We start from the raw sequence: 19,480 nt of genomic DNA on the forward strand, positions 1-19,480 counted from the left end.
GCAGAAGCTTAACCCACTGAGCCACCCAGGCGCCCCGTGATGTGATGTCTTCATGTGGTTTTGATTTGTATTTCCCTGACGATGAGTGACACTGAACAATTTTTCATACACCAGTTGGCCATTTGTGTGTCTTTTTTGGAGAATGTCCCTCATTTGGGTTTGTCATGTTCTTCCTAATTTGAGTCATATCATGCATCTTTGGCAAATATATCACAAAAGAGATACTATGTCCTCCTTGGTTCATCCTATGGAATGGCACATGATTTCAACTTTCCCCATCAAAGTTTATGTCAACTTTGATTGCTTGTTGAAAGTCATGTCTTCTGGGTTTCTCCACTGTAAATTTGCTATTTTTTTTTCCTTTAAGGATAATAAGCACAAAATAATTGGTCTGTAATCTTCAAAAGTGGCATGTGTTAAAAAAACATGGTTACAAAAGATAAGCAAAAGCTGAGATTCTTGAATTTGAAAGTAAAATAATGTCTACCTTATTAACCAACCTCTTTTTTGTATATGGAAACCTATTTCCAGTGAATACAATGGTTTTACTAAGCAATGTATTGGGGCTTTTATTTTAGGATAGATAATATATTTCATGTTTTATGAGTACTTTGAAGTCAGACCTTGCAAAAATTGTTACATTCTTTTCATACAACTGTAGATTCTTGTCTCTAAAGTTGTGATATTTGTTCACAGATATTCACAGAAAGATGTCTTTATCCTGTACTTGGAGAAGAAGTTAAGCTTCCTGCTCCATAATTAGCAAAAATACAAAATAAACCATTTGGCCTCCTGAAGAAACAGTTATTATCACTAACAAGGGGTTAGATAAAAATATGTTAACAATATGCATGTGTGTGTGCCTTTTCTAAAAAGCAACAGATGTCCATGGCGTTAATGACATAAGAACTTTCCGGTTGCTCTGATATCCGATAAAGAACGCTGATTATCATCTTCCGGTCTATGGCTCCCAGGTTCTGGGAAGACTGCGCTGCTGCTCTGCTCACGGTGCTTCACGGCTCCCTCATAACCAGCGGTCTCGGATTCCAAGCTCCTGCTGCTTGAGTCTTCCACAGATGAGCACGGCTTTCGAGAGCGACTCAAAGTGGTCCTTAACCCTGGCTCTCACATGGCGGCTTGTGAGCAGAAGGCTAACGCTGAAGGAGGCACGGCTTCAAATGACCGGTAGGCCGTGGCCCGGGCTCCCTAGGGGAGCTCTGGGGGCTTGTCCCTGTGGACTTGGGATTCCCTACAACAATTTCGTTCTGCTTGCCTTTGACTCCTGCTTCTGATCTGACACTTTGCTGAGATACAGTTTGGGCTTGGTACCTTACTCATGAGTGTCCCACCGGCACTTTTGTTTGTGATCCAGTCCCTACCTCAGAGTGATCCTGTTCAGGAACTTAACCATCAACCTCAACAACTTCCCCTGCGCCGGCGACCCTGGCTCCTTCCTTGGGCATCCAAACCCTGAAGTCTATGACGGAAGCCCTGTCACGTCCTTTCTCCACTGCTTCCTAAGATCTTCCCTTGAGCCATCGCTGCCTGGCTTGTAGCACTTTTCTTGGCTAACGTAACCATGCAAGATAGCACCCACCTTTAGGTGTTATGGGTCAGAATAGGTGCTGTGTGCATGTGTTACTCATTAGTAAAAATGCTTTTGGACTGTGGTTCCTGTAAGCAGAACATGATGGCCCCCCAGGAGTCTGTTCAGTTGACTTTATACTGAATGAATGATAGTGGAAGAATTAAAGACAACTCACTTGTATTAGACTGGACCCTTGGAGAAACAGCAACATAGCAGAGTGTGTTAGCACAGACTTTGGAATAAGGAGGGCCTAAGTTTGAACCCTGCCTTTGGGACTAACTGGTGGTTTAACTTTGCACTGTTTAATGTCAGGATCCTTATTTGCCAATCTGGGATATTAGCATTTGGTGCATAGTGCTTAGTACGTACTAGATGCCTAATTAGCACTTGAAAAATAACATATGAATACCGGTGAAGTGCTCTTAAATTAACAAGCATGTGCCTGTGTTTGTGTGTTTGTGTGTGTGTGTTTCCTGGGGAAAAGGTCTGTAGCTTAATCACAAAAATTAAAGTGCAGGTGAGAGCAGTGCACATGAAGGACCCAGAAAGTTCTCAACAGCTGGAAGTTGTCAGGGTTTCATTTGATCTTATGATGAGAAGTAGGTGCTCAGAGGGCGGGGGAGGCAAAAAGCCACACATTTTCTCAATTTTAGAGTCAGGAAGATAATCGTGGCAATTTTTAAATTTAATTCTTTCTTTTCACAGATAAAGTTTACTAATAATGTCAGTGGGATGCAAGTAAAAGGAAGATTACAGAGGTTCCCAACACAAAAATGTGAAATAGTCGATCCTCATAACCACCTTGGGAGTTGGTTAGAGCAAATGTTAGAATCATCATTTATAGATGAAAGATAAAGTTTCATCTAGTAAATGCAGAGACAGGTCTCAATCTCAGTTCTCTGACTTAAGACCCCGTGCTCTTGGGGCACATGCAGGGCTCAGTAGGTTAAGCGGCTGCCTCCGGCTTGGGTCATAATCTCAGCATCCTGGGATCAAGCCTCCTGTCAAGCTCTCTGCTCAGTGGGGAGCTTTTTCTAAGTCAAGAAACACTAGTTATTTTCACCTTTAGCAATAATTCTATGTCTCTGTTCCTAAATTAAAGTTACCATACATCTATTATTATTTTGTCTTGTTCTTCCTACTTACATAATTTCCCCAATATCTATCTTTAGGGGGCTGCATTGGTGTCAGGTGCGGGCTCAGAGGCCTGGAGGCAATGAATAGATTCTGAGAGCAGTGACTGCATTCTATGTATATTTTTCTCTTGCTTTGGTTGGTGTGTAATGGTTTTCCACTTCAGATTTTCTCAGACTGTCCTGAAATTCTAACTAATAACAGGAGAACAGGCGGCACGGCTTGCTGGAAGTGCTGGAAAAGCTCGCGAAGTGTTTAGCGATCACTAATTACAGTACTGACTTGGGGAGCAGGCTCCAGGACAGTCACACTCAGATCTGCGAAGATCTTGACCTGAAAGCCACAGCCTTTGTGCTATTAGGGGTGTAAGCTTTGCTCTCCTTATCTTTGTATTGTAGTGCTTTCCCTGCACGAAAATGAGAGTCTTCAGGAAAATTTAGCATAATTCTCCTTAGGACAAAAGCCTTGAGATATTGGGGTAAATCAGAGGAAGAGACAAACCCTGACAGACTGTGGACTCAGGAACTAACTGAGGGTTTTGGAGGAGAGGGGGATGGGATGTTGTGTGAGCCTGGTGGCGGGTATTGCGGAGGGCACTGGGTGTGGTGCATGAACAATGAATCTTGGAACATGAAAAAATAAAATTAAAAAAAATTCGGTAGAACAGTGGTAAGAACATATATGTTTGGAGTAAAAAAAAAATAAAGTTCGGTTTCTGACTTTAACACAGTAAATGAAATTGGGCTAATTGCTGAACCACTCTATGGTTGAATATTCTCACTTTAGTTAAAACAGTAATTGTTACACAAGACAACAGCACAATAGGATTCATAATTGTAAGGTAGAAAAGTTCTGTAAAATACGCAGCAATTGACAAAGAACTCACAGTGTGTTCTCTGGTGTCACCTCTTTTATCCCCAGATGCCCTCTTAGCATCATGTTGTTGGTGGGAGCGCAAACCCGAGTTCTACAGCAGTCACATCAAAGTTAGGAGAATGGGGCACATCTTTTGACCATGCGGATTATGGGTTAGCTGCCAACATGGTCAATAGAGAAGATATGTTTCATATGGTTTTGAAGCAAATTTCCTGCTGAAAATTGGCTGATACTGCACTTAGCATGGAGTTGAGGGAAAGGCTGAAGCCACAAAGCAAGTCATAGGCGGCCCTTTTAAATACCACACAGAGTTTTGTGGGAGTGAGCTGTTGTGTCAATACATCTGACTATTTTCTTCAATCTTTAAATGCTTGATTCTAGAGTTCTTTAAAAATTGAGGAAAATGGTATATAGTTGACCTTTGGAAATGTGGGATTTAGGGCCACTGAACCCCTTCTCAATTCAAAAACGTCATGTAACTTTGACTCCCCAAACACTTAACTGCTAATAGCCTACCGTTGTCTGGAAGCCTTTCTGATAGTATAAACAGTTGATTAATACATATTTTGTATGTTATGTGCATTATATACTATGTTCTTCATAAAGTAAGGTAGAGAAAAGCATATGTTATGAAGAAAATCATAAGGAAAAGAAAATACGCTTACAGTACTGTGCTGTATTTATTGACATCACACGTTTTTAATACTTATTGAAAAAAATCCACAAATAAGTAGACCCGTGCCATTCAAACCTGAGTTGTTCTGAGGTCGCCTGTAATTGTTTCAATGTTACCTTGCAGAAGAACGGAAGGGCCCTCCGTCCGCAGGAGGCAGAGAGCACGTGCGCTACTGTCCGGCGGACAATCCGACACCTGAACCCCAGGGTCGCAAAGGCACTTGCAGGTCCCCAGGACGAGGAGCACAGAGAGGTGTTGGGACCCCTGAGAGAGACAAAAACTTCCCTCCCCTGTTGGAGCTGGGCTGGTGCTCTCCCCTTCAACACCGGGTGAGGACAAAGATAAAGCCGAGAGCCCTTGGCAGTCGCGCCTGAACAGACCAAACGTGGACCTTGTCCAAGCTACAAACCGCCCAGTGCCCGTCTCCAGCCAGAGGCCGTGCCCGCTGCATGTCTGCCTCACTCCGTCCTCCATCTCCTGCGCCAGATGTTTTGGGGCCCAGCGGTGAAATCACCCATCGCCTGGGAGCCTCCAGCCCAGGGCAAACCCCTGCTTCCTTAAATTTTCCCCCAAATTACCAAATATAAATCAAATCCTAGTACAGGTCCTTTCTAACACCCTCTTGCTGAGAAGCTTTACGGCTCCCCCGTGATGTACTCTTCCCTTCTGAAATGATTATAAACCCTAGCCCTGCCCTGGTGTGTTCGACGGGAAGACATTGCCACCAGGCCGAGTCACAGAGGAGATGCTGATGCTGAGTGGTGGGCACATTGGTGTTCAAGTAATAATTCATTACACGAACATTTATGTGTGTGTTCTTTATTTTATTCCAGTATCACTGACATAAATTGACACAATTAATATAACATGTTATCTTAGCTTCCGGTGTACAGTCCAACGACGCGCAATTCTCCACGTTACTCAGTGCTCACATGGATGACGCTCACTCTCCATCCCCTTCACCTGTTTCACCCATCCCCCAACCCGTTTATTCTCTGTATTTAAGAGTCCATTTTTGTTTGTTTGTGTGTCTCTTTTTTTGTTCACTTGTTTTGTATTTTTTTTAAAGATTTATTTATTTGAGAGAGAGAGAGAGAGAGCGAGGGGAAGGCAGAGGGAGAGGGAGAGAGTCTTAAGCAGACTCCGCACTGAGTGCAGAGCCCAGTGTTGGGCTCGATCCCACAACCCTGAGATCACAACCTGAGCTGAAACCAAGATTCAAATGCTTAACCAACGGCATCACCCAGGTGCCACCATTTGTTTTGTTTTTTAAATTCCACATAGGAGTGAAATAATATGACATTTGTCTTCTTCTGACTTATTTTACTTAGCATTATACCCTCTAGAGCCATCTATGTTCTTGCAAATAGCAAGATTTTGCATTTTTGATGGCTGCGTGATATTCCGTTGCTTATATTTTCCACATCTTCTTTATCCATTCATCTATGGGTGAATACTAGGATTGCTTCCATATCCTGACTCTTGTAAATAATGCTGCAGTAAACATAGGGTGCATTTATCTTTTTGAATTAGTGTGTTCATTTTCTTTGCTAAATACCCAATAGTGAAAGTGCTGGATCATAGGGCAGTTTTATTTTTAACGTCTTGAGGGACCTCCACACTGTTTTCCAAAGTGGCTGCTCCAGCTTGCATTCCCACCAACAGTGCCCAAGGGTTTCCCTTTCTCCACATCCTGTCAATACCTGTTGTTTCTTGTGTTATTGATTCTAGCCATTCTGCAGGCGTGAGGTGACAGACATCTCATTGCGGCTTGATTTGTATTTCACTGATGATGAGTGATGTCGAGCATCCTTTCATGTGTCTGTTGATCATCTGTATGTCTTCTGTGGAAAAACAAAGGTCATATGAGTGTAGTATTTTTTAATAAAAGTAATTTTTTGAAAGTCTGCATTGGGTGCAAGGATATATTTCCTAGCCCAAGAATACACATTCTCTCATACAACTTTTCATGCAATATTTTATTCAAATATTAATAATTAAAAGAGTTTTAAAACTTAGAAACACAAGTTTCATGTTTAAACCTTAACAGAATGCGGGAGAAACAAAAACACAATAGACTAATATTCCAAAATATAATGATAGATTCCATCAACACATTCTTGTCTTTGTTCTCTCTCATCAAATGCACTTAAATTCAGACCACCAAATTCATTGGAATTAATGGGTTAGAAGGATGTGAGCTTCCATGAATTTTAATCAGCGAGGGAGACAGTGAGGACTTCTCATGTTGGCTCTTGGTTCTTGCATGGAATCTCCAAGAAGCTCCAAGGGTGGGTGTTTCTGACCAGCATCAGGGATGAGGGGCCAGGTCAACTTGCAGGGACCCTCCTAACAGTAACCTGGCTGTCTTCCATGAGTCGCTTCTAAGACCCACTGAAGTCAGCTCCAGCAACACCAGTGGCCGGTGGGGTCAAGGTCAGAGTGGAGGATCCGTGGGAACACTTTTATGGGCTGACCCTGGAAACATAGGCATCGTTCTGTCCATATTCTATTTGCTGGGACTCAGTTGCATGAATTCACCCATGCAAGATGCGCTAGCAAATGTTCCTCAGAGGAACATTGCAAAATATAAGTGCATGGAGGGGACCACAAATCTCTGGTGGGGAGCCATCCACTTCCCCATCCGTGCCCCCTTGTGAGAAATGTGACTTCTGTTATGTTAAGCCCCTGTAATTTTGTGGGGTTATTTTAGTTATCAAAGGTGGTTTTCTTTCTTACTTAGTGCCAAGGGGGACAATTCCATACTCCAGAGGGATAACCATCGACTACCAGTTTACTGCTGTCAAGATTTGGAAGTATAGGGGAAGGAGATGGAATGGTAGAGAAACATCTGAGGTGGGTCTTTGAAGGGACATGGCTATGGACATGAGAAGAACAAGTTTCTTCCTTCATCAGAGGAGTGTGTGGCATCTACCACAAACTAGGTGGTGCGCTAAGTTCCGATATTAGCTTATCTAACCCTCATACTAGCCTGTAAGACAGTGCCTGTCCCTCTGCAGCCAGAGCAGAAGTCGAAGCACCGTTCTTCGTATCCCTCTGCTAGCAAGTCACCGAGTCGGGGACCAAGCCGGCCCAGTGTGGCGGCAGGTCCTCTGCCCTGGCCTTTGTGCTCTGCCTCATGCGTTACACTTTGTGAGATTCCGAGAACAAGCGAGGAAGGATCTCCGAGGCTGTTGGAGTGCCGGCTCCGGGCTGAGGCAGCATCTGAGGTGCCGAGGGAGCGCGGAGAGGAGGAAGCCTGCGTGTCTCCAAACAGCACGCATCTGCGGGTACGGGTGCTGCGGTGCCCGTTTCAGGGGGCGTGAACTACGGGTTGATGGAGTTAGAGTCACTTTACCAATTAGGAACCCAAGTCTAAGAAAGGCCATATGCTTTGCCCAAGATTTCACATTTACTGACTTGATGGAACCAGGCTTTGAGCTCCTATCTCTGACTCAAAACCCTCTGTTTTGTCTCTCTCTCTCTCCTTTGTTTGTTTGTTTGTTTTGTTTTTTGAGGGGGAGAGGGAGAACGTTACTACTGATCCATTTGAGAGTTAACATGGGGAGCTAAAGAAAAGCACTACCCAGTTCTCCCGGGAGATACTTATTTTCCGTTTTTCAGATGGTGTTGTGTGCAACCACCTCAAAGTTCCTACGTTATACTTGTCCACTACAAATCACTGCCATGTATGGGTGCAACCCAGGAGCGTTTTGTTCCTCATGACTCCTATCAAATGGTGTCTTTTCTAAAATCTAGAAGAAAAAAAGGTAATGCTGACAGCTAACTAACCAGGTGTTTCCCTGACAGATCTGTGGTAAACTATCATGTGATTTAAACTCAGAGAAAATGGAAGTACCAACAAGATAACCCTTTGGGGCTTTGACTTGCTTTGGACTGGTCAGAGCCTGCGTACTGTGGGGTCTGCCTGACCAAAGGCCCCAAACAGCCCAAAGCTATCACCCATTTTGCCAACAAGCTCCCTTTCCCTCCTCCTGTCGGCATGGTTTCCAGCGGGCGTCCAGACACCTTTCTGGCGCTGCCTGTCCTCTCTCTAGGTTTCCAGAGATGCAGGTTTCCCATTGCTGGCGCCCAAGGGCACCCCTGGAGCATGAGAGATGGGGTTTTACGGACCAAAATCAGTGCTAGTCTCCTCACCTGGAGTATCACACTGACAATTTGAGCAAATTTAGCAAATTTAACCACAGAGGCGAAGATCTGCCCTAAGAAGCTTGTACAAGGTTGTCAGGGCAACGGGGCCCATGGTCTGTCAGCTGCTCTCAGACGTACTTCCCAGCTTAGGGAGCCTCAAGATTTCAGAACTGACAGAAAGAGAGTATCTGAGTAAATGGGAAAGAATTCATTAGAGGAAGGAAAAAATGCTGATTGCATCCGAGAATTCCACACATAACGCCCTACACAGTCCATGTGGAATCCCGTCGGGAAGGCGGAATTACCTCGTACAGCTCCAGTGAACAGTCCTTTCATCAGGCCTTATAACGAGTAGGCGGCGGAGCTAGGACTTGGCCCCAGACCACCGGGCTCTAAAACCAGTGTGCTGGGCACCTGGGTGGTTCCGTAGGCTGGGCGACAGCCTCCGGCTTGTGTCGCGGCCCCGGGGTCCTGGGATCGAGCCCCGCATCGGGCTCCTGCTCCATGGGGAGCCTGCTTCTCCCTCTCCCTCCGCCTGCTGCTCCCCCTGCTTGTGCTCTCTCTTTCTGTCAAATAAATAAATAAAGTCTTAAAAAAATAGAACAAATCCACGTACTTTCCCAACCCGGTGTTGACTTACAATCAGAACCGGAAATCAGAGCAAATGTGTCCGTGCGGCTGCTGCTCCCACGGTCTATCAATGTGCAGATCTTTAAAAAAAAACTGTCTCAAAATGAATAAACTTCCTCCTTAAAGTGCAAAATAAATCAATAATGCCTGCCATTATCTCTGGAAGTATATTATCGTATAGGTAATTTATTATTTATTTTACTGTTTGGTTAATATCCAGTTCTTAGCAATTGATTTTGGAAACTTCTCGGTCCCTTTGATTCCGAGGAGGATGTGAGTTCTTCAAATACAACATTACTAACCTCCCACTGGGTCACAGAGGGTTGCTCGTCATTTGGCCACTCAAGGCGAACATGCCAAGCCAGGGCCTTTTCCTCCAACCTTCCTTTTTTGGCATAGCCACGGATACAATAAGTAGGTTCCTTGATATGGGTTTTTAGGTTCCAGAAACCGCATCTGCCCTCTTAGAACAGGTTCAATATTGTGTGAACTGCCCATTGATTATGTAAAATCGTATTAGCTGAAGATTAACATCCACACAAAGCCATTAAAGTTTCAGAGAGAATTAGAAACACGTCCCTGCAATTTGACGCCAGTGTCTTCTTTCACTCAGGTCCCAGTGTCGCCGTTCGAAGCACCTGTGTGCTAAGGGGCTAGACTAAGCACACTGTGCTCTTGTCCGGAAAGAACAACTGTGGCGCTTTTCCACTGTGACTGGTTCCCCACAGTGTTCCTGAGGAGTCTCTGTGTGTTTGCCTCAGCGCCATCGACGGCTACTGGGGTGGGTGGGGCCATGCCGTGACCTGGAGCCTCCGGGGCTTCGGAACGTGCGGAGGTAAGCGTCCCTCCCCAAAACTAACCCCCCACTAACCCCCCTCCAACCCCCTCCGACACTAACCTCCCCCCTCCCCTCTGGCAGCCTGGAGTTGTCTGCTTCTGTGGCCTCAACCCCTGGGGACGTGAGCATCCCCCCACTAGCCCCCCCTGCTCCCCCACTAGCCCCCACTAGGCCCCCACGGCCCCCCAACACCCCCACTAACCCCACCCCCCTTCCCTCCGGCGGCCTAGAGCTGTCTGCTCCAGGAACTATGACTCAGCTGCCTCTGTGCACTGGGAAGTCTCTGTTCCCTGTTTCTCGTTTCCTGATGAACTTCAAAGCTGCCCTAGTGTGACTGTAAGGAAGAAAATGGACAGTGGTGACAGTCACAAAAAGGTGAGCAAAGCCACCCGGAGTGATGCCCAGATAGTGAGAGGCCATTAAGGAATGCTTTCTCATGACTGCTCAGTGGGTGTTCACAAGGGGATATTGACCAACTTCCAGAAAGTTTAGGACAGTCTGCAGGAGGAAATAGGCCACAGTGACGTGGCAGGATTTCGGTGCCGGAGAGAGGGACTGCTGGTCTTTCTGCGGCTGGGACAGCTACAGTGGGGTCTCCCTCTGGCTAAGGCAGGGCACATGCCTGTAGGAAATGGGTCCTGACATACAGTTAAAAAGTTAACAAATGAATTCTCTCTGTTTAACTTGTGTTCAATATTCAAAAGTCACTTCAGTGAATCCACCTTGTTCTTTCTGAGCAAGGCCCGTGGGCACGTTGGGCAGGAGACAAGGTGAACACGGTGAAGAACACAGAGCCGTGAGCTAGGACCCCGCAAGGGCTGCTCTCCCGTACGCGTGAGAAGGGTTGTGCCAAACAAAGTTAAACGGGTTTCCCTCGCGCAGAGAACTCAGGCTCTTCACCATGTCGCTGTATAACGTTAGTCCCCAAAAGGACAATTTAAGAGGTAATTTCCCAGACTGTTCTGAGGACAAGGCCCACTCCCCTGGGCGCTCCTATAAATGCCTCCTGCCGTCACTTAGGCAGACACTCCTCTTCCTGGAATCAGGGGTTAAAGGAAAGCCCCTTTTAGATATGACTGAAGTTAGGGCCCAAGAAAATTAGAGTACTCCAGTGAACTGAGGGCCTCATAATTTTGTCAGTCTCCTAACCAGAAATGTTTGATGAAGCCTATTGCCTAGCGTTTCACACCTCCCCTCCGCCAGAACGTCAACACCCTCTCCCCAGCAAGGCCCTGCGCATTCACCAGGGTTGTTTCCCACAACCTGCCCCGGGCATGCTTCTATTTGCTCAGATTTATCTCACAAGAAACACTAACCTCCGTAACTAGCAAAGAAGGCATCCAGCAAATTTCGGAGCAAATCAGATGGAAAACAATAGAAAAAGAACTTGTATATAGCAACCGTGTCTTGAGAAAATGCCCTAGCAAAATCCAAGAACTGCCTGCCATTCATTAAAACAGAACTAACACACAGAAAACAAACAAACACACAAACAAGGGAAGTCCGCCAGTGGGGACTGCCCAGGGCAAGACCTCAGCGCACTGTGACACAGGCCTTCTGAGTCTGGAAGGAACAGCATCCAGACCAGAGCAACGTTCCCAGCTACCCCGAAAGGGGTAGTGACCGAGCAGAGCTTGAAGAAGAAGGAATCACTGCCTGACAGCAGCTTCTATGCCATGTAGCCTGCAAATCTTACGTTGAAGCAGAGTCTGTCCTGGTCTCAGCGTAGGACGTGCTCAGTTATTCTCAACAAGGCGTTTTATCCTCCTCCTGAGCTAAAGAAACTGCTCGAGGCGTGTTGTACGTGACACCTGGGCTGCGTGTGACTCTGACGTCCGTAAGTGAAGAGAGTGAGGTCGGGGTCGTCCCGTTCCTCTCCTGCATTGTCTCACCAGGCTTTCTCCTGTCTGCTTCTGCTCCCCCCTGCTCTCATCCCAGCAGGTTCACGAAATGCTGGCTGGAAGCCCAGGAGTCTGACACTCCGGTGAAGCCGAGCAGCTGTAAAGGAGAGGAGCCATTTCTGTTTGGATTTTCACAATATTGACGATAGTTTATAGACCCTTTGTATCGCTTGTGACGATCTCAAGCCCCCTGGATGTTTGGGCTGGAAACCCCTCTAGCCGTAGATGCCTTCCTCGGGTGCTGGCTCTGAGGCAGCCCCAGCACCCACCCCCCGCGGCTCGGAGTGCCCCCCTCCCGGGAGCCCCCTTTCCCAGTCTTGCTGCTGCTTGCAGCTCCCCCCACCAGCCTACACCCTCCCGCAGACCCCGTACCTGGAAGACATGAAGCTTGTCCCACCTGGAGGCCTAAGCCGGACAAAGCCCGTCCCTGTGAGGGCGTTGTCACTCTTGACATGTTTTTCCCGGAGTCCCGGGAAGCCTAGCAAGCGAGAGCACGGGAGGCACTGCAGAGTGTGGTCAGAGCGGGGTTTGCGTTTCGGTTTACTGTAAGGACGCTTCCTTTGAATTTCTTCAGTGAAGAGTTCGATTTCCTGAGAACCAGAAAACCCGAAGAAACATCGCTGTTCAGACCTACGGTGCTTTCCTCCCGGGTCCCAGGGACAGAGCCGGGCAGACCTGCGGCGTCACCCAGGCTGAGTTCTCACTTTCAGAATGGGGAGCGGAGCCCAGAAAAATAGCTTTTTAAAAAAATAATTAATTAAATAATTAATTAAGTGAAATTGAAGTTAATGAACCACAACTGGCTAGAACTGGCTTCTTAACGGGAATGGGTATATGGATTATCATTCAAATGAGGTATTTGTTACAGTAAAGGGACGGCATGGATAATCAGGCCAGCATAACAGGCGTAAGCTGGGGTAGTGCCGGGCAAACACGGACCCGCGCTCCCCTAGCTATAACCAGACTTGTGCGTCTCGCCTCCAGCCCGACCCCTAACAGATCCGTAAGAACAGAAAGAAGCACCTTTGGGCACTGGTTCTATTGAAGACGACAGTGGTTTTTTTTAATTGAAGAAAATGATTTGTATTTTATTTCACAAAGTCAGCTTGAAAAAATTAATGTTTGTGCAGTTTGCTGTAATAAACCCTGCGTCCGGTCCTCGTTATCGTTACTGTGCTGTCAGCTGTGCATTACCCGAACTAGATCAAACCAAAGCAATGAAGTAATAATGTCATTCTTCAAATTCTTCAGTGTGTATAAAGGAAGGCAAGAACCCATTCATCGAAGAATGGAACTTAATTATTTTGAAACTTAGAAACTGTGATTTTGCTCCCTCCTTAGGCCCAGGGACGTGCCACTGTCTGCGCGTAGAAACCGATGTCAGACGGAACGAGGCTGTCTCTTGTAACTGAGCTCCTGATTGTGAGTGAGACAGGAGCACGACGACCTGCTGGTATAAAGATCCGAATGATTCATGGCTCAGTGGGTACCTTTAGAGAAGCAGCTGAAAAGCTATTGATACTGGTCAAGGTCAGTAATTGATCAGGAGTGTGAAAGTACAAAGTAGTCGACAAACTCCTATCGGTTACCCACTGCATGCAGATACTCTGCTAGTTGTTAGGGACTCAGCGCAGAAAGGAAAGGTTCTGGTCTTGAAGAAACTACATAATATGATTAGAAAAATATTGCGTAGCATTTTAAAAGCAGCAGTGCTCTTCATATAATAAATGCTCAATAAATATTTATTACGCTCTACAGTGTACTCCAAGACTGAACTGCTAGAGTAAATATAACCGATACACCTATTTATTTATTCACTTATTTATATTACTATTTTTACTTTTTAATTATTAAACATACTTCGAGATTAAAAAAGATTAATATGCAGATGTGAGACATAATAGGGAAAGATCAGTTCACACTTTGCCCAGTTTCCCCCAAGGATAATATCTGTGAAGATGTGATAAAACTTCACAGCCAGGGTACTGCTGGGGTACAGTCCGGACACAGACCACGTCCGTCACGACATGCCCCATGTTGTCCTTTTATAGTTAGACCCTCGTTTCAACTACTGCTGTCCCTAACCCTGGCACCACTAACCTGTTCTCCATTTCCATAATGTCGTCATTTTGAGAATTCTATTCAAATGAACACATACAGTCTGTAAACTTTTGGGATGGGCTTTTTTCACTCAGCGTAATTCCCTGTGACTCATCTAAGTTGGATCTATCAGTAATTCATTCCTCGCTATTGCTGAGTCATACTCCACTGTATAGTTTTACTGCAGATTTGTCTTTTTTTTATTTTCATTTTTTTATTGTGGCAAAATAACCCAACAATCACATTAACCATTTCTGAGTGTTGAGTTCAGTGTTATTAAATACATTCACATTGTGTGAGACCCGCACCACTGTCCACCCCGTAACTTCTCATCTTGTAAAACAGAAACTCTGTCCCCCTTAGAAGATAACTCCCTGGGGTGCCTGGGTGGCTCTGGGGGTTATGCCTCTGACTTTGGCTCAGGTCATGGCCTCAGGGTCCTGGGATCGAGCCCTGCATCAGGCTCTCTGCTCAGCGGGGAACCTTCTTCCCCCCTCTCTCTGCCTGCCTCTCTCCTTACTTGTGATCTCTGTCTGTCAAATAAATAAATAAAATCTTAAAAAAAAAAAAGATATTTCCCCATTCTCCCCTTTTCCTAGCTTCTGGAAACCACCATTACACTTTCTGTCTTCATAATTCTGGCTCTTCCAAGGACCTGATAGAAGTGCAATCATACCGCGTTTGTCTTTTTGTGACCGGCTTGTCTCACTGGGCATGATGCGAGGGTACACCGTGTCGCAGCGTGTTACAGAACTGTCTTCCGGCGAAAGGCTGAATGGCGCTCCGTTGTAGGGATGCGCCGCATGCTCTCGCCCATTCATCTGCTGAGGGACGCTTGGGTTGCTTCCCTATTTTAGCTACTGTGAGTAAGGCTGCTGTGACTCTCTGAGACCTTGCTTTCAATTGTTTTGGGTAAAATAACCGGAAGTAGCATTGCTGGATCACACGCGGTTCTATTTTAATTTTTTCATGAAGCACCGTGGTGTTTCCGGGGCGTCATGCTGTTTTATGTTCCCACCGCAGGTGCCCAGGGTCCCCCTTTCTCCAACTGCTCATCGGTACCAGTTGTTTTCTGCTTTCCTAAGTGTGTGTGCGTGTGTGTGTGTGTGTGCCGCCCTCACAGCTGCGGGGCAACAACTCGCTGTGGTTTTTATTTCATTTATATGACCACTGATGTTGAGCATCTTTTCACATGTTTATTGACCACTTTTATAATCTTTCTTAGAGAAATGTGTATTCAAATCCTTTGCCCACTTCTGAATTGGTATTTTGTTTTGCTTTTGTGTTCTTGAGTGGTAGGATTTCTCTATCATTCTGGATGTACTCCTCATCAGATAGTGATTGGCAAGCATTTCCTGTCATTCTGTGTGTTGCTTTTTTTTTTTTTTTTATTGTGTTTTGTTAGTCACCATACAGTACATCATTAGGTTTTGATGTCATGTTCCAATATTCATTGTTTATGCACCACACCCAGTGCCCCATGCCATACATGCCCTCCCTAATACCCACCACCAGGCTCACTCTGTGGGTTGTTTCTGTACTCTAAGGATGGTGCCTTTGATGCGAGAATGCTTTGATTTTCATGAAGTCCAACTTGTCTATTTTCCTTTTGTTGCCTGTGCCTTTGCTGTCACATGCAAGAAATCATTGTTAAATCTAATGTCATGAAGATTTTGTCTTGTTTTCTTCTAAGTGACTGTTTTAGGTCTTACATGTAGGTTCTTGGTCCATTTTGAGTTCATTTTTCTATGTCAACTAGGTAAGAGTTCAGATACACTCCTCTGCGTGTGGAGACTGTCTTTCCAGCACCTTTCATTGAAAAACCTGTACTTTCCTCCATTGAATGGTCTTGGCACCCTTGCTAAAAATCATTTATTTTCAACATGATTTGATTTGAAGTCATTTTTCAATGATTTCAATGAAGTCAATGATGATTTGAAAATCATTTACCATATATATCAGGGATTAGTTCTGGGTCTTATGGTTTCTTTTACTGGGTTTACTTATATTGGGTGTTACGGCAATACCACACTCTTTTGGTTACTGTAGCTTTGTAGTTAAGTTTTGAAATGGTGGGGGTGACTGCTTCAGTTTTATTCTTCTTTATTAAGATTATTTGGACTATTTGAGGTCCCTTGACATTCCATATGAATTTTGGCTTTTCCCCATTTCTGCAAAGATGTCATGGGGACTTTGATAGAGATTAAATTGAATCTGATTTCTTTGGGTAGTATTGAGATTTTAACAAGATTAAGTTTTCTAATCCATAAACATTTAAAAAGATGTAAGTAAATTTCTATTTATTTACATCTTTTTAAAATTTATTTCAGCAATGTAGTTTTCATTGTACAAGTTTTCAACTTCCCCGTTTAATTCCTTAGAATTTCCTTTTTTGATGCTATTATAAGTACAATTGCTTTTGTAATTTTTTTCTCAGATTGTTTGTTAGTGTATAAATATGAAACTGATTTTTATATATTGGCTTTGTATTCTGCTACTTTGCTGAATTTAATTTTTCATTCCAACAGTTTGTGTGTGTGTATGTGACCACCATCTTTAGGGTTTCCTATGTATAAGATCATATCATATGCACGCAGAGAAAATTTTATTTCTTTTTTTTTTTTCCCCTCAAAGTGGATGCCTTTTATGCCATTTTCTTGCCTAAATGCTCTGATAGAACTTCCAGCACTATGTTAATAGAAGTAGTAAAGCAAGCATTTCAGTCTTGTTCCTTGTCTTAGAGAAAGAAATTTCTTTCATCATTAAATATAATATTTACTGTGGGTTCACAAATGGCTCTAATTAATGTTGAGGTGGTTTTCTTCTACTCCTAGTTTGTTGAGTGTTTTTATCATGAAAGTATATTGTCTTGTCAAATGTTTTTTTCTGCATCAATTGCAATGATCTTTTTTTTTTTCTTCTTCTTCATTCTGTGGATGTGGTACATTACTTTGATCAAACTGCATATGGTAAACCATCTCTGCATTCCAAGAATAAATCCCACTTGGTTATGGTATATACTGTTATTTTCAATATGCTGCTGAGTTCTGTTCACTGGCATTTTGTTGAGGATTTTTGCATCAATGTTCATAGGGTATTGATCTGTAGTTTTCGTGCAGTGTCTTTGTATGGCTTTGGTATGAGGGTAATCAGGTAACTTATAGAGTGAGTTAGGGAGTGTTCCCTCCTCTCTGATTTTTGGGGAAATGCTAAGAAGGATTGGTATTAGTTCTTTAAATGTTTGATTAGTGAAGTCATCAGGCCCAGGGCTTTTGTTTTTTGGGAGATATTTGATTATTGATTCAATCTCCTTCCTAGTTCTAGGTCAGATTTTCCATTCTTCATGATGTACTCTTGAGAAGTTTTGTGTTTCTAGAAATTTATCCAGACTGCTACTATATTTGTAATACTTAAATAAATTCACACATATCATGATAATTTCTTACTCCATAAGGTATTGTGTAGAAGTATGATTGTTAAGTGGTTGGATAATACCATCTCATGGGGTATCACACATCACCTCACCCTTCCTTCTGTTGTTGAATGACTTGACTTCAACTATCTGTCTGCAGTGAAAGTCCTCATACTGTGCACACATCTCTTCTTGGTTCCTTGGGGTAAATTCCTAGCAATAGAGTTTGTGGATCACCGGGTCCATAAGCACCTTCTCCTGCTCTGACCAAGTCTTTTGAGGAGACACAGGAAGGAAATTAGGTAAAAGTTTAAGCCACAAAGTGAGCAACGAGAATACTTTACTTAGGCAATTTTCTTGTTATTATTTTACTATTCCAGTTCCATTTTTCCAGTAAATTATGTTTAATGGGTAGAAAATTATGGATATAAATATAATTAGCTTTGTCCAGTAGCAATGTCTTAAATACAACTTTATTTATAGTAGTTTTACTTTTACTCTTAAGTTGTTCAGCTCATATGTGAATTTACTAACTGTATTTAAAATCTGATAAGCAGCTAACTTACAACCATCATCAGCAAAATAATAGATTTAACATTTAGTGAAAATTTGCTCCGTGCCAGAAGTAGTGCTAAGCTCTTTATGTACATAATCTCATTAACTTAACCGAAACCTTAGCAAAGTGGGTACAGTGAGCTCTGATTGGCAGATGAGCCACGGAAGGCACTGAGAGGTCCAATCCTGAAGTCCGAAGAGGAAGCAGAGCTGAAACCCAAGCCTAGGCTGCTCCGATGAACATTTATTGAGTGCTCAGTATCGAGCAATGAACGGTCTGAGCTATAAAAGTGGGAATTTGTACAAATGACAAAATGAAGTCCCTGAAAGGTTTGTTATGTGTCCAAAAAGACTTAGTGAATAAATAAGTCAGCTCGCTCGGACGAGGCAGGGGCCCTGCTCAGGAGCTCTCGGCACTGCTGTAACTGCACAAGAGTAGGTACAAATCAGACGAGGGCAGACGCTTTGGACTGAGCAATCCCACATCCACTTTCCCTGCTCTGACTGACAAGAGACCAGCTGCCTGAGGGGGAAAATGCTAGACTTTGGGCTCCCATCAGCTGTGGGAAACAGTGTGCCCAACCCAGCATCCTGCCCTCTCTAAATCTCTCTCTTACTCTATGACCCCCCCCCCCCCCCCATAGATCATAGGCTTCTTTTTCGGAGACTATAACATCTTCCCAGGATACTATCTGGTTAGTCTGGTTCTCGGAGACCCGGTTTCTTGCCGGGCTCTTTCCCCGACTATGAGGTTTAGCTTCACAGGGACGAAAGGTCTAAAGGCGCATTTGGCCCAAGCTCGCTGCAGTTCTCTGATCATCACGGGAGGGCGGTCAGTCCGCCGGCCACTGCTGACCCACCGCCAGCCCCTTTGGGTGTTCCCTGGCCCTCAAGAGGTGAAAGGAGACCTGCCCCAGACCGTGAGAACCCCCCTGCCCGCCGTCCCCGGGCTGCTGGGCGGCTCTCAACCACAACTCTGAAAGGTCCCTACGCCTTGGAGCTGGCTTTAACAGAAGAGATAAAACGGACATTTCACTCCTCCAGCGAATACTTTGTCTTTTGTCCAACTTTTGGAAGTAGTGGAATTTTGGAAATACCTTCTCTTACACTTTCAGCATTCCTAACCTGACCCACCGCCCCCGTGAACGGGTCCCCGTTGCCTTGGTTGCAGTAAAGTTAGCAGACATGCCGGGTTTCTGGTCGGGTTTCCCCCACTCCCTGGGGCCTCGCCTCCGCCACCAGCCCGCTCTCCCCACGAGTCTCTGCCCCTGGTGGTCTGGTCTGGCCTGACCCAGGGCCGGTCCCCGCTGCGTTCCCAGACTCTTTCTCACCCGACGCATAGCCTAACCCTGTGGTGCGACGCGTCTTCTTTCCTTTCACAGCCGCGTCCTTTCTGGGAGGGGACGTGCTCTGGGCAGACCTTAGAAAATTAAGCAAAGTGGAAAGTTTCGAAACGCGCCGAGGTCCCTTTAAGAATTCGAAGGACGTACGACACCTGCTCGGGGTGGGGACCGCCGGGTCCCTCCGCCCCACCCGACCCCGGAAGTGCCGGCGTCCGGCGGTGACCCCGGGCGGCCCCGGCGGGGAGGAGGCGGCTGATACCGGGGCTGAACCAGCT

Source organism: Martes martes (assembly GCF_963455335.1).
Source record: "Martes martes genome assembly, chromosome: 9".
Lineage (NCBI taxonomy): Eukaryota > Metazoa > Chordata > Mammalia > Carnivora > Mustelidae > Martes > Martes martes.